Here is a 10,183-nt window from a genome sequence, read left to right on the forward strand (position 1 = left end):
GAAACAAAATAATTATCAGAGGTAGATAATATAGGCCAATGCGCTGCGAGAGAAATCCAACCATGAATACCAAAATACGGTGCATCCTTCTAAACAAGACAGACAGGATAGAATGAATCGAACCCATCTCCCTCGTTTCAAGAGCTATGCAACGTGGAAGGAGTCAACTTCAGTGAGGTAGCTCTCAAACCCGTCTTCCTGCAGGAGCTTTGTAAGGAATTTAGTTCCGCGCTCAGAAACTCCGCCAAAGCATACATACTATGAGTGCTGTAGCCGATATTTCCATCATACTTCCACCTATCACCACTTTCGAGGGAATCCTGGTGTGTCTGGAACACGGCCTTTAAGGTGGGTTTTCATATTGGCGAACATTTTAGAACTTGTTGAACCAAAGTGGCATCTTCGTTGATAACTGCACAAACGGGCTACCGGATCGAGGAACACAGTTCTGTACCATCGTCGACGAAGACGACATGGTGAATATTACCATGAGAGGGGAAATGAAGTAAAAGAACAAAGAGCAGCAGAAGATTTCGCTGCTGAGGCCCGAGGAGAAGTGAGAAGAGGGTAGTTTTCCACAGATGAAGAATTTTCTGAAGGGGGAACATAGACCGACAACCAAATTGTAAAAGTCAAAGGAATGATCGAACGCTGCATAATTTTTACCAGGTCCGGATAGTGTCTACGCTGTCATTAATTTAATATAGCCAACTTTCCAGCTACATTAGAAACAATATTGATCGATCACAGTTTAGACTTGAAGAAAATCATCTGAACATTTAAGCCGCCTAAAGAGTTGAGGGAAGAGAGCTGTCCACTCATTACTAAAAACTAAGGAGAATGACAAAGGCACTCCCAAACTAAGTTCTCAAGTTTAAGCCATGGTGGAATCGATTCACAGAGCCTCAAAACGTTCTAAAGAAGAGCATACGGTTAGCTGAGCGATCATCATGGAGCCGTTTCTACGAAAAGATTGAATCTCTTGAAGAGACCAATAAGCGGATTCAAGCGGATTCCTGTCAAACAACAACGTTAGCAGCTGGGTTATCTAGATTCAGAGAGCGGGAGATACACAGAAAGCGACGAAGAAACGGCATCATTTCTGCTCTGGTAATAGAAGAAATAGATGACATTGGTGTACATATTCGGAATGTATACATACCTCTCACGCCTAGCACACACTTATATTCCGATTAGTTAGCCCAATGTGAATGAAATATTTGTTCCCGAAACAAGGAAACCCACCTACATGGATGCGAAAAACTTCCGACTGATCAGTCTGACTTCCTTTCTATTAAAAGGATTGGAAAGACTAGTAGATCGATTCGTAAGGGATACATAGACTCATAGGTAAGCACTCCACAGTGGGAAACATGCCTACCAGGCAAATTCACAGACACAACGCTTCATGAGGGCACAGCGATATCTAGAAAAGAATACGCCTTAGGTGCATTCATAGACATCGAAAGTGGCTCTAATTATACCTCATTTGTTCCGAATTATGACATGGGAGGACTGCATGGAGTCGACCTTCTGCTAATCTTTTGGATCCTGGAGTGGAGAGAGACCCACATACTGGTCGGACAGAAGTCTATTATATAGCGGGATGATTCCATAGGGATGGGTTCTCTTTCCTCTGTTATGACTCCTGATAGTGGATCTCTTCCCATAGCTCCTGGAGGACGCAAAGGTCTTGGAGTAAGCATTTACGGACAACGTAGTCGTATTAATTATCGGAGAGTTTGCGGACACAATATATTATCCCTTCAATGCAATACAGCTAATACAAAGTTGGTGCGCCCGTAAAAAACTCACGGTGAATGCTAGGAAGACTGGACTATTTGTGTTCACTAGGAACAGTAGGTGTGGCAGCTACACGCTATCTAGCCTATTAGCGACGGAAATCCAGCTGATGCAAACAGTGAAGTATTTAATAGTGTTTGTCGACTCCAAGATAATTTGGAAGCGTCATATTCAGGAACAATATCATGAATTCAGTGGACTGGTCTAGTGCTGAAGGACTGCAATTGGTAACATCTGGGGACTATCACATTCATGATAAAGCCCATTTTGATGTATGTATGCATCGTCTAGCGGCTGAGGCTGAAGCTGCTGATTCAAAGGCGTTTCCGCATGAAAAGGTGATCAATCAACGGTCATGCGTCCATCAGAAAATTCCTTGCCAAACATCAAATGGCTAAGATGCCAGTCGATCATATGGTTTCCAGATCCGTCTTTGGAAAGACATATTCCATCGTAATCACCAAAAGAGAAGAATGGTCGATAAATGGCCACGAGTATTTTGGAGTCCGTCATGGAAGACGGATCGAGTGCAAGGGTTCGATCGGAATTCAAACCCAGCGCATTGAGATTGAGAAGCTAATGCCCAGCTCAGTCAACGTAGAGTCATCCGATCCCCCACAAAATAATTAGCTCGTCAGATAGCTCCATTTTGCCTAAACAATTTCGAAACAAATTGGGTAGTATAGAGGATCCAGTTAGCTTTGTTCGCACTCGACTTATTGGACCTAGGCATATAAGAAGCGGCTAAAGAATCGACAAACTTCGAGGTTTGACCTCGATATTCAGAACACAATTACTTTGAGACAGCATAGGTTTATCGCAAGGGACATATCGAAGACGGGGACTGTACTTATTTTTCTCGCATATGTGATACCAAAAATTTGCACTTAAGAAGATCCCACATTCATGCTCAAACCCACAAATACATCCAGGGAATCCGCATTGGTTAAGAAGAAGCATACAAAACCTAGTAAGCCTTGTTAAAGGTTAAGATGAGCTACAGAAGCTTTCCAATCAACGGAGAATTTCATGAACTGAATTTTGCTCTTGGAAAATACTGCATGTTTGGGATCTGAAAGATTTTATGGCAAGCAGCCATAAATCCCTAAAACATCAGGAGCTGATCATAAAAAGAACCCTCATAATCTGCTTTTAATTTGGATAACTTAACTGGAAATTTCACCAAACCGCTAATGCACAAAACCTGCCTTCCTAAACGATGCACTTCTTCTTCGACTGTCACATCAGTCCCTCTCCCTGTCCCAGTTTTCCTGTTTTTATTACGACCAATGCCGCTGTCCAGTAACTTATCCCTATTTCTTTGTCAATCGAGTTTCCTAGGGTGATGAAATGAAATGAAGAATAAAAATTATCAACCCATGGTCGAAGCCGTATTTATAGATTCAAAATAAGCAACTTCATCGTTTTGAGTTCTCATTTGTTGCAAAATTCATTGTATTAGAAACTCCAGAATATTACAATTTAGTAAACACAGACAAGTGTTGAGCCTTTTTTGTCCAAAACAATTGGATTTGCGTGATCTGACTCCACTTTTTACTCAATACGTTCTGTGATCGGTTCATCCATAATTATGCAACGTAATTTTTTGCAGACATACACATGGAATCGGCTTCCTTTTTTTGTGCTCTGGTGGCCCATTTTGATCCGACAGAGATCATGACTGCCGTTGGAGGTAAGGACAAAATAATTTAGTCAACTCAGGTCTTTAGAGCTAGCCTATAGCGTTTAGAAAAAAAGCAGCTCCTCGACCTCACAACCAGAAATCTTTTTGCACGCATTTACATGCTGGCCCAGAAGCTCTCGCGATCGGATTTTGCCACAGAAGGGCGAGATGTTTTTTTAACTTAGCGCTGTTGGTGAGTCTTCGCCATCGGAAGTCAACGACTGTCAAATAATGCGACTAGATTCCACCCTTTACAGCTGGCATCGGACGCCGACCACGCGTGCCCAGTCCAGTGTTACGAAAGTAACACAACGTGGCCAGTATATCGGTCTGTTAATTTCACCTATCGTCCTATGACCGGGAACCTAGAGTAGAACGACTTTGAGTGTGCAACACAGACTATTCAGCGTGTTCCCGTACCGCTCCGCCTACCTAAAGAATGTTGCAAGCGGGTACGAAGTCTTAATGCCCACTTGCATGTCGGTCAAAATGACTAAGTTATGCTTGAAGCTATGATAATGACCCAGACTTCGATATCGTCAGTATCGTCAATACTTCCACTTTGAATATACTTAAGGATGCTAAACGACCGATCGGTTCTACTACACTCAGCGTATCCAAGAATATTCCCGTACAGACTTCGAAGACCATATTTGCTCCTTCGGTGAGGAATACTATGTCATAATCTCACAACATTTCGCCAGCCCTCCACTCTGCGCTGTTTGGAAAACACACAGAAAAATCTCCCTTAAAATGCGGTTGGCACGCTGCGTATTCTTAGAATGGTACAATGGCTGTGTGGCTGCGCTGTCCAATGAACAGAGTCATGGGTCTTTGAAAGGTGTATTTCTTGCTCAATGCAAGCCACATATAATATAGACGCACCTCGCCCGAACACCCATTCGTTACGGCCTTCTTAACCCCTAGTTCTATGTTTTGAAACTAACCTTAAGACCCAGGATCACACCCTGATAGTATTCGTTGGAAGAAGATGGCTAATCTTTTTCCATTCAGCTGCAAGAACTGGAATTCGGATACCTTTGTTCCGTTTTTGTTGAATTTTTCGGTAAATCAGCACTTTATTTCATATTTGATTACGGATTAATTTAAATTCCCTGTTAGCAATGTTTGAAATAAAATTGACGGCTTTTAACTAATTAACTATATTTTGATTTAAATACAATTAAAACAATAAATTGCAGGACAACTCTCCGCGCTATCCCGACTGTTTTTCTCGTACTGACAACATACTCAATTCATTTTCCAAATTTCATTATTGTTTTTTTAAATCACGCCCTGCTCCGCCACGGAGAACACCGATGGTGGCCACTGTAAATCGAGTTAACAACATTCAAAATTTATTTGTTAACCCCGTCCCATCGCCGTCAACTCCTTCCTGTAATCGCACTTATGACGGTAGGAAACATCCCTGAGACCAATATCACCAATTCCATCTATTACTATCAACTAAGTCACTGGAGAGATAGTGCCACCCTGGAATGTCACTCTTCTCACAGCTTTGGACGAGTGGTGACAGCTCAGTATTGGATTACCCTGGTTCTTAGCAAAGATACTCAGAAGGTATCCAGATACTCCTATCTCGGTTAGAATCTTCCTGATGGCTTTGGTACTGATGTTGTTGAATGCTTCCTGCAATACCAAGAAGGTAGCTAAGGTATGTTTCTTGTAAGGTAACGACCGCTGAGACGAGCTAATTATTTCATAAAAGGGACTTTGTGGATTTGATTTTGAGAAAACTGCGCTGAGATTTGGAAAAGAGCGACCTCTCTTTTGCTGAATACATTATAGAATATTCCACCTGAAAGGGTAGCGACCATAGCATATTTCTCTTTGATCTTCCTAAGGTGGACGCCCAAAATGCGCTCTAGGGTCTTTAAGGGGAAAAAGTAGAACGGATTGGCCGAAAGACTTTCGCAAACTCATAGCCTGGTCAATTTCGATATGAAACCACGCGTGAGGGAAGTGCGTCCGGACTGGTAGCTTCAGGGTCTCCCCAAAGGATTCCATCCGGGAGCCATTCGACTTTTTATGAAAGGATCCCTATGTTCCTTGGCCAGAGTCTTACTGAGTCTTGCGGAATAGTTTTACAATTTCGCGCACTTCACATATGACTACCTCCACTTTTTGAATTTCCTTCTCAGTATTCAATCTTCTATCAATATTTTTTCTGGTGATCCGTCCACGTCTTTAAATCTAAAGTTGCTTTCTAGTTCTTTTCGTTTTTTTCTATGTTCTATGTTGACGTCATCCTTGCCATGTTCATCACCATCATGGTCTGCATTCAGGAAGCATGGCTTTTTCGTACTTCGCCTACAGTGTTTCCTTCAGTCCATTGTTGATCCGAAGAACTTGAACTACCGTCCTCTAGTCTGCCGTTACTTCTTGAGTCATCATTATCGCTACATGCTTGGCCCACAATAAGTTCTTGACCTGGGCCAATCTCCTGACTTGGACTTTGTCCTCCTGTTTCTTCACTTTCTAGTTAACCGTTGCCAGCCCCCCCCCCCTCCCAAATGATCTTCCAAGGAAAAAATCCAGAATGTAAGATGGTATACTATATTTATTAAAAAACAGTTTGAAAGGGGGCGCAAAATAGAATTCCGTATCTGTAGGGACAAGGTTGTATGTATAAAACCTGGAGAAGACGGTCTAAAAACAGCTTTCTATACATAAAGATCTACCAAAAATATCTATTCAACTCGTTCTGAATATTAAATCTAGGCAATTAGTTCTCTAAGGATCCTTCAATCTACGTTTGTATACAATATTCATGAATTAATATCTCATCCAATCGTACTTCCTTTTGAAATTCGAATGAAGCGGAAATTATTAATGCACGTGTATTAAAGGCATGAATGTGTGTAATAACAAAATTCTGCTTCTGACAGGCTCAATGTATTGATTTACAGTTGACTGAATACCAGAAAACGAAATTTCAAAATACTTTGCATGAGCGACATAACGACTTTCTTCGTTTGCTTATTGACTCAGATTTCAAACATTCTAAGATTTTTAAATCCCCCCAACCCCATTAAAATGAAAAAAGCGACGAGAAGACGGGCAGGAGACGAGGATATTCGTAAAGAAATCAATCAGGGAAAATTAGATACTCTTGTATGGTACGGCATGAAACATATTTCCTCAAAAACACGATTTTTCTGTTTGCAAATAAACCGCTTTTTCAAGCTTTCTCTGCTCCCACGACCTCTTTAAAAAATTATTTACAAAGCATCATATTCAAAGCGCCGTCTTTCTGCTACACTCTCGGGACATTCCTATCAGGTGGATCAAATAACCGTTGTATCGTCCTAACCCTGGCCGAAGTTATTAATAAACTCGTTTCCACACCTGGAGGCATCGTTGCTCACACCAGGAAAAGCCACGGGAAGCTACGCAATGTTGCTACAAATGTTACTCGATAATTTCACTTTGCTCCGAAAGGACTGTTGTCATGAAAGGACTCCTGACTTATGTTCATTTATGACCCCAGTGTAATTCTAGAAAGGTTTTGATTCAAGGAGCCAACCACGCCGCTTATAATAAGGTAGGAGGGATTGTGATTGGTTCCCTTAACAAAAAGACCCTAAGATTGGGCTCTGCTTAAAATCATCCCCAGGAATTGTGTACAGGAACAAAATATCAATGGTAAAATGTAGCTTTCTCCCGATAATCCTTAAATAACTCCACGGAAAAAAGCTGAAGTATCAAATGTCTGATATTGTGATTACCTTGCCAAAGGCTAAGGGGGTGATTTTTTCGAAACAAATATGGAAGGTAGAAAAGATTCGTGACCTCCAAGATACTACCTACTCAGATATAAGTACATGCCATTTAAATGTACACTTACGTTCAAGTTTCTGGGGATTTATCAAACCAGGAACCTTGTCTGAAAAGACTTGACGCACTTAATCGAAGTCCACTCTGCATCCAAACACTATCGAAGCTCTAAATCTCACTATGCATCGTTGCATGCACATCTTACAGTTGCACACTCTTCAGTGCAACTATCTCACGAAACAACTTAAACCCAAATCACTTGCACAACACTATCTTCTTCTTGCCCGTTCACTTCAGATACAAGATACTACGGACTGAAACAGAGTCCTTTCAACATGTATCCCACTATCAATCGCACTGAACACTTAACGCCTGGACATGGCCCGCAAGGATTCTACCAACACCTTCCCCAACAGACAATTTCAGCCATCAAGGCTTATCTCTATATATTTTCTAATTAGTGCCACAATAAACTGTTGACCCAGTGTGCGCTTCAACTGGCATCATACATGCTACACACATCAAAGTTGGAGAGCTTGGACCGGCTAAGAGGTGTACCCAAGGTCGCCGATGTTGTGTACACCTTCAGACCACTTGGAGGCTGAACGACAACTGTTTCTACTGAAATCTTTCACCGAATTTCCATCTTCTCGAGTGGGAAAGTCTTTCAGCGAATGCGAAAGGCAAAACGAAACTGATAAATGTTAGACAATGTCCATGGGCCGAAAAACAAGCTTTCTTGGATCAACAACGGCAAGCAACAAGCTTTCGCGGAAAATCTAAGAAGAGCGAGACCGGGCGGTGGGTGGCATTTGGCGCTCATGCGCCCGCCGGCCCCCAATTCTAGTACTGCACCGCGAACGGCAATCTGTTGATTTCTCAGACTATCTGGCGGTACGTTGTACCCACATCTGGTTTCCAATATATTTTACTTGTCGATAGTTTTTAGTACAAATTTTCTTTAGAACAAACAAGTTGTAACTAAAGTTTCATTGCAGTCGGTGCAGATACGAGTACAAAAATAGATAATTTAGAGCTTGAAAACCACAAAAATCTGTAAGATCCCCCTTTGCAAAATTTTCAATTCTTTTAAGTATTTAGCATAACCCTTTCGAAACAGAAAGGCTCTGCAACCTTCGAATTTATAAACCTAAACTTGAATTGGTGATTTTTTCCGTAACGCATTCGGTTCCGTATTGAATACATCGTCAAACTGGCTCAGTTAAGTGATCGAATCGAATGAATGAATTACTAAGAACGCTTCACCAGTTGAACTTGTCCAGGAGCCAGCCACATCGCCTAGAATAAAACTGGCTATGAACTTGGTATCGGGAACGAGGCTATGCAGGAACCGTACTGAAACTTCTACAAGGGGTGTCACCCTGTCAACGTAAAATCCTAGCGCTCCAGGAAACCAGACTTACCAGGGAGGTTAACAACCACGTAGCCCCAGGTTGCAGCAGCGTGTGGGATTCTCACCCACTAAAACCACCCCCACTTCGCCGCCTATATTCTTGCAGGATTACCGTAAAGTATTACTTCGCGAGGAGTGCTATGGTTTACACCAGCGCAACTAAGTCACGCGTCCGTCTCACTTTCCGTGCTCGTTCCAGTTCCTTCAATTTCTCTAGCATCCCAGTTACTGTTCCGCTTATCGTACTCCAGTCTGCTGCGGACCTCAGCATCTCCTCCACGAAATTATGGGGTCCAAAAACTACGTTGAAAGCATCGTTTGAAATGCTTCTTTCATTCGTGAATCTCGGACAGTGGAACATAACATGGTGTGAGTCCTCGGATGTAGTGGCGCATTCGGGACAATCTGGAGACTCATCCAATCCGAAGCGATACAAGTACTTCCTGTATTCACCGTGTCCCGTAAGGAACTGCGTTAGGTGGTAATTTAATTCTCCATGCTTGACCTCGACCCATCTCTCAATACACGGGATCAGTGTATGAGTCCAGTGGCCCTTTTCGGAATTATCCCACCCTCGCTGCCATCTCCTGTACAGCTCATACCTAGTGGCTTTTAGGAAACCCGCAGTCACTTCGGCCGGATTCACCCTCCTTCTCCAGTAGAGACAGGGTGCCAGATTCGCCAGAAGATCTAAGGGAACCATTCGCGTTATGACACACACTGCCTCACTTGATACTGTTCTATATGCACTGCACACCCTCGGCGCGATTGGTCCGTATGCTGAACTTACCCTTTTCTAGTTCGCAGTGTTTTCCAGTGCGCATGCTCAGACTGGAGCCGCGTATAACAGGATGGATTTCGCCACCCCTGCGATAAGCAACTAGATTTTGACCCTCCAATATTTGGGATCTTCCTTGCTAGAGGTGAACTAGCCTTTGCTGCCTTTTCGTGAGCATAGTCCAGATGCTCCTTGAAACTCAACTTGACATCGATGATTACCCCCAAGTATCTAATGATCGATTTTGAAACGACCTCGCGATTACCAACGCGGATTTTGAAAATGTTGTTTTTCTTGCGATTGGTAATAAGGACCGCCTCCATCTTATCTGCCGCCAGTTCCAATTTCACCATTTGGAGCCATGCTTTGGTATCATGAATGGTTTCACTTGCATACATGTCCTGGTGGTCTTTCGCAACTACTTCCACAGCCAGGTCGTCTGCAAAACCAATCAATGTTACCTCCCTTGGCACGCGAAGGCCGAACACTCCGCCATACATTATGTTCCACAGCAAGGGCTCCAGTACGGAGCCTTCGGGAACACCAGCCCTCACAATATATTCCTTCGGTCGTCGTCCGTCTCGTACCAAAGAAGTTTCTCCTAAAGGTAACTCTCGATTATCCGAGCTAAGTAACCAGGGACAATCAGTTTAGCCAGTGTGCCCTTAATACAACCCCAGTTGGCCGAGTTAAAGGCATTCCTGGC

The 10,183-nt window shown here is 42.8% G+C and overlaps 1 protein-coding gene across 3 annotated transcripts in view; it reads right to left on the reverse strand.

The window, feature by feature from the left end:
* LOC119646512 (calcitonin gene-related peptide type 1 receptor) overlaps positions 1-7,986 on the reverse strand; it is a 247,275-nt gene extending 239,289 nt beyond the window's left edge. For all 3 annotated transcript variants that reach the window (XM_038046969.1, XM_038046968.1, XM_038046967.1), the window contains exon 1: positions 7,356-7,986. The gene's annotated coding sequence lies outside the window, so the exon portion shown is untranslated. The remainder of the gene's footprint in view (positions 1-7,355) is intronic.
* Positions 7,987-10,183: the final 2,197 nt, after the last annotated feature.

Source organism: Hermetia illucens, chromosome 1 (assembly GCF_905115235.1).
Source record: "Hermetia illucens chromosome 1, iHerIll2.2.curated.20191125, whole genome shotgun sequence".
NCBI classification, from domain to species: Eukaryota; Metazoa; Arthropoda; class Insecta; order Diptera; family Stratiomyidae; genus Hermetia; species Hermetia illucens.